Source organism: Solanum stenotomum, chromosome 11, assembly GCF_019186545.1.
Source record: "Solanum stenotomum isolate F172 chromosome 11, ASM1918654v1, whole genome shotgun sequence".
NCBI classification, from domain to species: Eukaryota; Viridiplantae; Streptophyta; class Magnoliopsida; order Solanales; family Solanaceae; genus Solanum; species Solanum stenotomum.
Genome location: NC_064292.1, coordinates 2,937,194 through 2,944,722, shown reverse-complemented (window position 1 = coordinate 2,944,722; position 7,529 = coordinate 2,937,194). Strand labels below are relative to the sequence as shown.

At 36.1% G+C, this 7,529-nt stretch overlaps 1 long non-coding RNA gene across 1 annotated transcript; it reads left to right on the top strand.

Moving 5' to 3' along the window:
- Positions 1–2,089: 2,089 nt before the first annotated feature.
- Positions 2,090–7,529, top strand: LOC125843848 (uncharacterized). The gene is made up of 4 exons (XR_007444065.1): positions 2,090–2,377; positions 2,450–2,527; positions 7,122–7,217; positions 7,326–7,529. It is a non-coding gene; the product is annotated as an uncharacterized LOC125843848 (long non-coding RNA).

The following is a 7,529-nucleotide window of genomic DNA, read 5'->3' as shown; positions in this document are numbered from 1 at the left end:
TTCTAAACCGTGTACATTTTTAGTCCCCGTCCAAGTTTTAATGGGTTGGACAATATATATTCTAGTTGGGCTTATTTGAGTTATGCCCAAAGTGATCCATTAAAAATTGACCGTTATTTCTCATCTATCGTCCTTTTAGTTAGTTGTTAATTGGGTCTGGGTCCCAAATCAATCTTTGCAAAGGCCTTTCAATTATGTTGCTTCTTCTCGGTCCAATAACTAGTTGTGTGGCATCTGTGTAGGTATCGACATTGGACCGAAATTGGTTTATAACATTCTTAGAGAAGCAAAAGTTTTGCAAGTCTAAACCGATAGAAAAAGCAATATAATTGACTGAATTATTTTGAGAGTAAAAAAATTGTTTGACTAATTATAAAATTCAAATTACCATTTTCTTTATTTTGTAGATCTCTTTTACATTAGACGAAATCATGAAATACAAATTTAAAAATTATAAAGATGATGGATCGAGCAGATGGGTAGGGATATGACCCATTGTTTAGCTCGTCTAAACTCAATTCATCTTAATTTATGGTCAATGACTCATTTATTGCGTCATTCCATTTTGATCCGTCCAAATTCAATTCAAACCCGTCCATTAGCGAAACTATATGTATAGAGTGAATGTCGAAACGTTGATTCTATGTGCATATTGTGGGTTCCTCATCAGGAACTTCCCATTAAAATGCACGTAAACAATCACATTTCAATCAAATGTTAAAGTATATATCATGATCGTTCAATAAGAAGCGTTTTAATTTGTTATTAGAATTAGAAAAATTGAAAACCTATTGATTCTAATATGTGATTGCAATCATTTGGATCGGAGCTTTCAATTCATAGATGTGGATCTTAGACATGTGACTACTTTCTTTAGGCGGCTAGAAAGATATCCTTTGATTGGTTCGTTGTAGTGACATTATTTAAATTCTAATATATTCATATTCAGGGGCAGATGTACAGTGTTTTCAGAGGGTTAACCCCCTCGGTAAAAAAATTACACTATATATATAAGATCAATTTTTTAATGTACGTGTATATATTTAAAATTGAACCCCCTAAACATATGTCAAAGGAGTAGCTCAACGATTGATGGGTTCAGGATTTCGCTTATATGAGCTTTGGGTCGCGGGTTTGATTCCAGGTAACAACATCTTCTTCTTCTTTTTTTGTAATTTTTAGCGATTTTGCAGACTTCAAGCTTCAGTTTTAAGTGTTTTTTATTAAATATAGATAGATAAACACACCGTTTCATGAGTCATAACTAATTAAAAAATTTATATTTTAAATCTCTAATTGAAAAATCAACAAATTAAAAAAAAAAAAACCTCTTTTCTAGGGATTGCAATATAATTTTTTTTTCCCTCCTAGTCTTCTTGTTCAATTTCACCTCTATTTTATTGCTGCTAGTTGTAGTCCCGATAACAAAAACCCCTCTTTGTCAACCCGTTTGTTATTCAATCCGTTCATATATGATCCGACCCGTTTATTTATGAATATTATTAGCGTGTTTAATTTTTTTTTGAACCCCCTTGATAGAATTCCTACCTCCGCCATTGTTCGTATTAGGAGTCACTATTTTTGCTTTGTTTGTCGGATTAATATGTTTTATTTTTTGAACCCCCTTTTGTCATGGGCTGCTACCAAGCCATTTCAAATTGTTTAAAGGGTCAAACTACGTTACCTATAGATAAATTTAGACAAGTTTCTTTTGAAGTAAATACTTGAACACAAAGTATAGTTCGTAACAACCTACCTTTCAAGACGTACAATACTTCTTTCCCAACTTGAAGTGTTATTTTACCTATTAAAATACCACCCATCTCTATCAAAGATTTCAATGTCACAAATTCATTTTTATCTATATCTTCATATATTTGAATTTTAAATATCTCCCTTATTGATCTATTTGTTTATCATTATTTTATTTTCTATTTCTTTTTTTTGTGTGAAAATATAAGAAATAAAAAAAAAGTGCGTGGAAGAAAAAATTCAAGACTATTTTTTTTTTTTTTTAATTTAAAACTTGGACCAATGTCCATTTATTAATTGATAAAAAGAAAGTTCCAGCTTGTGCTACAGAAAGCCCAAGAGAAAGACCAAAAACAGAAAGTGTAAAGACACAGACACAGACAACTAAAAAGAAAAAATCTAAACACATAAAAATAGCTGGAGAAAGCTCACGCCTCCCTTCATCTTTCCAAATCAATTCCGTGAATCTCCGGCTAACTTTACCCCGATTGTCGGCGTCGAAGCATGGATCCAAGAGCTTGGGCGAGAATCACTTTTGCAGTAACAAGTCTCACTACTGCCATGAATTCGACTCCATTGAAGACTTCTTCTGCTCCCAGTTTGGCTTCAATCCCAACAATTCCAGGTACGCCCCTTCCTTTATGACCAAAGAGACTCCATTTGATTGTTATGTTAACCTTTTCCCTGACTCGTGCAGGCTGAGCTCCGTAAAACTGATACCACTGCCTCAAATCATGGATTAGATCAACACAATACTCTAGGATTTAAGACCAAGGTACCCCTAAAAAACATGTCTTGTTATATTTGTTCAGTGATTCCACATGTTACGCATTTGATCTGGCAGTCCTTGATAAATTATTTTGTCCACTTGTATTTATCTCGATTGTTTGAAATATTTGTTTTGCCCCTTCTTGAATCTGATATTTGGTGTTCCTTTCTTGTCCAAATGTAGTATAGATTTAGCCTGTGCTGGTAGTTCCTCGATGTAATTAAACTGGATATACTCTGCACCTGCAAAATTAACAACTAAATTAGCTAAGAAATCTGCCAGTGAGTTCCCTTCTCTGAAAGTATGAACCACAGCTACTTCTTTATTGACCATAACTTCTTTTATCTCCCTAATGTCTGCTGATATGATCCATGGAACTTCCCAATTCCCATCCAAGATCTTCTTAATAATTAAGGAATCTGTCTCCATTATCAAAGGTAAAAGATTATGGCTTAAGCAATACAATAAACCATCTTTAAAACCTTTAACTTCAGCCTCTAATGATGAACAAAACTTCAACTTGCTAGCTCTGGCATATACCAAATCTCCCTGACAATCTCTTATACAAAATGCCTTGGAACACAGGCCATAATTGACTTGACAGGAACCATCAGAGTTGCATTTGTATCTTCCTCCCTCAGGACACTTCCACCTTATCACTGTGGTGCTTATTAGAGGTGTATAACTTTCCAGAAATTGTACAATATCTGGCCAGGTGTTAGGTATTTCTGCCAACCAAGGGTACCTTGCTCTTGCCATGAAATATACATTTCTATTGATCTCCAACACCATAGCATTTCTAGTCATATTTCCCCCATGAGCTATCATGTTTCTCCTTTTCCACAGTTGCCAAATGATAAAAGATGGCATGGCTCTACACAAAGGTTTTAATTTAACTGCACAGTCCTCTGTCCACCATTTGTAGATAGTCTGTCTCATCTGATTGAATGGTCCTTGCATGCCCATAGCTGCTGCAAACAAATTCCATAAATACTTAGCATCCGGACATGATATAAATAGGTGATTAAATGATTCCTGTTCATGACTGTTACAACAACAACACTCAATGGAATCTACTATCCTGCACCTAACTAGGACTTCCCCTATTGGAATCCTCTTAAACCAAATTCTCCACATCAGAAAAGATATCTTGAAAGGTAAGCCCTTCTCCCATATAAACAATATATCTTTTTGAGGATCCTTCCTACTTCTGATAATATCCCATGCACTCTTAACAGAAAAGTTTCCTTTACTGTTTGGCATCCACCATTGCTTGTCCCTCTCTTCTACATGCTGAGTATGACCCAAAATAGAGTTAACATGATCACAAATGTCTTTTCCCAATAGTTCTGTCATTAGGTTAATATTCCATCTTCCATCCAATTTAAGCTGATTGACCTCTTCCAAATTTTCATTAGCAACTTGATCAATAGGCATAATATAGTGTAGAGCTCCAAGTTGTGTCCAATTGTCATACCATAAGCTAGCATGACCACATCTAGGTTCCCACCATATTTCTTGATCAAAGTTATCTCTGGCCAGTAACATTAGCTTCCAAACTTGAGACCCACCCCTCCATTCCACCACTTGAGGTCTATTCCTCTTGCAGTACTTATTCCACATAAATTGGGACCATAGTGAATTTGTTGTTCTAAACTTCCACCATAGTTTTGCAAACATAGCTTTGGACACATCAAACAGAGATCTGAAACCAAGACCCCCTTCCTCTTTAGGCAGACAAATAGCATCCCAGGCTATCCAATGCTTTGCCTTACTATTTTCATTGAAGTTCCAAAGGAATTTTGCAAACATTCTATGGAGGTCCTTTATTACACATTTTGGGGGCACCAACACAGATAATAAGTATACAGGAATACTTTGCAACACATGATTGATAAGTATCGCCTTACCACCAAAGGACAAGAGCTTACCTTTCCAGACTTGCAACTTATTTTGAACTTTTTTAATCAGCTCATTAAAATGAGATTTCTTCATCTTTGCATGACTAATAGGGCATCCTAAATAAATTATAGGGAAATCACCTCTCACAAATCCAGTAGCCTCCTCAACTTCATTTATAAGAGCATTACCAACCTTTTTAAACATGTAGAAGTAGCTCTTATCTCTATTGATCTTTTGGCCTGATTGGTTTTCATACTCCTTCAAGGTATTCATAATAAGATCAATGGATTTCTTCTCAGCAGCAACAAATATGATTGTATCATCTGCATAAGCAAGATGATTTAACTTCTCACTCCACTTTGGCATCCCATATCCTTTGAAATCAGTGTTATAAAACAACTGGTTTAGTGCTCTGGTGAGCACTTCTGCAGTGATAATAAATAAAGCAGGTGATAAAGGATCCCCCTGCTTCACCCCTCTAGAGGAATGAAAAAAACCATGTGCATGGCCATTGATTAGTATAGAGTACCAGTTGTTGGCTATCAGTCTCCAGATCATGTCAACCACCACTGAGTTAAAACCCATACGTTCAAGTACTTTCACTAAGAAACTCCAATTCACCCTATCATAAGCTTTAGCCATGTCTAGTTTCATCACAACATTGGCTGGATTTCCTCTTTTCCTGATATCTGTGATAATTTCCTGAGCTAGTAGTACATTTTCTGATATGCTTCTACCCTTCACAAATCCAGACTGATTCACATAAATTATTCTTGGTAATAAGCCTTCTAGTCTATCATGTAATGTTCTAGAGATCACCTTATTTATAAAATTACTTAGACTAATTGGTCTTAAGTCTGAGAAGGTTTGAATGGACTCCTTCTTAGGCAACAAAACCAAATTAGTGTGAGTAATAGATTTAGGAAGGGTATTTCCCTGGAAAAATGATTGAACAATACCCACAATATCTTCGCCAACTATCTCCCAACAAGCCTGAAAGAAGTGTCCTGTAAAACCATCTGGGCCACATGTACTCTCCCCATTAAGCTCAAAGACCACTTTTTTTATCTCACTATACTCAGGAATTGTCTGTAATAACTCATTATCTTCTGTAGTCACAAGAGGCTGAATGCTCTGTAAGAGGGAGAAGTCACTTTGTAAGTTGGTTCCAGAAAATTGGTTCTGAAAGAAACTTATTGCTTCAGTTGCAACTTCATCCTCTCCTTGAGCCCATAGACCATCAACTTTCATTATTCTCTGTATATTTAGCCTCCTCCTCCTTCCCCTGACCAATCCATGAAAATACTTAGTGTTCTTATCTCCCTCTGAATGCCACTGAACACTTGCCTTCTGTCTCCAAAACTCCTCCTCATAGTGTATATACACCTTATATTCAGCATGAGCTTGCTGTAGAATAGCCCTGTTAGATGATGTAGGATTTTTTTCATAGAGATCTTCTTTCATCCTAACTATTTCTTCTCTGATATGCAATTGTTTGAAGATATCACCAAATTGTTCTCTGCTCCATTTGGATAGAGCCACTTTTGTTCTTTTTAATCTTAACTTCCATTGTAAAAAAACATCATCAGAGTGATCTTCATTCCAGCTAGCCTTCACCACATCTTTAAAGTCTGCCCTGTTAGTCCAAAATTTTAAAAACCTGAATGGTTTTATAAAATTCTGATTCTGACCTCCACATTTTAATAATAAAGGTGCATGATCAGATCCAGTCCTTGCTAAGTGCTGCAGTTCCATGTTGCCAAGTAGATCCTGTAGCTTCTGATTAATCAATAATCTATCCAATCTTTTAAATATACATTCTGAATCAGCTCGTCCATTCCACCAAGTAAATGGGCTGCCAGAGAAACTTATATCAAACAGTTCACAAGAATTGATACAGAAGGCAAAATCCTCATATTCTTGGATATAAACAGGAAGACCTCCTATCTTTTCATCTTCCCCCAGAATTACATTAAAATCTCCCCCTACCAACCAAGGCTCTGAATAATAATCATTAATGGAATACAAGTCATTCCAAAGTTCTATCCTTTCCTCTGCTGTACATTTGGCATATATCAAAGTAGTAAGCAATTGTTTTCCATCTTCCAACGTGAGTTGAAGGGTGATTTGCTGCTCTGTATCTGAGATCACTCCTACCTGAATATGATCCTTTATAAATATCCAAATCTTTCCATTTGAGTTATAATTCACATAATGCATCCCTAACCTCCTCTTAAAATTTTGTATATGCCTAGTATCTTGAAATGGTTCCATCAAAGCAATTAAGAAGAATTTGTGGTGTCTGTGTAACATTTGAACTCTGTGAAATGCATTTTGAGTCCTCACAGACCTTATGTTCCAAATGAGTGCTTTCATTATCATCTAATTGATGATTTTACCACCCTATTGGCCTGTATTCTTGTTGGTTGAACATCAGCCTCCTTTTTAGTTTTACCTTTTTTGCATTTCGATAAAACTAAAGGAGAGATTCCAGCCTCTCTACATACCTCCATTGCATTTTGATCACTATTCACTTCATCTGTGTCTTCTATGAATGAACTGGCAGCCTTGCTCTCCACCACCATATCCTCTTGACTTTGATGTGATATTAGTGTGTGGAGTTTCTCCATAGGGGCTGATTTTACACTACAACTCATAATTGCTGACCTATTATCTTTCTCTGTTGTTGGTATAACAGGAACTACAGCTACTGCACAAAAAAGACTTTCTTCAACCAATGGAACTACAATTTGGAGGGGAATCTGATAATCTGCCTCAGCTAACTCTTTCAAGAGTAAGCTGTCTGCCTCTTCTTTCTGTTTTTCCTCCACTGCAGCAACAATCTGGGAATCCTGTTTATTCATTTGATTACAACTGATATCTTCTATATTTTGCTTTGTAGGTGCAATTATCAACTGCTTCTCTCCTTCTCCCAGCACTACATCAATCATCCCTTGTGCATGTTGACCATTATGCACCAACTGTTCCTCCATTAGTTCCCCATTATGTCGTGTTGCTATTTTTTCTGTATTGTCCTGCTCTGTAGTGCTATAGATGCTACTTGTGTCTCCCTCTCCCTTTCTTTGATAATTTGCAAATGCATTAG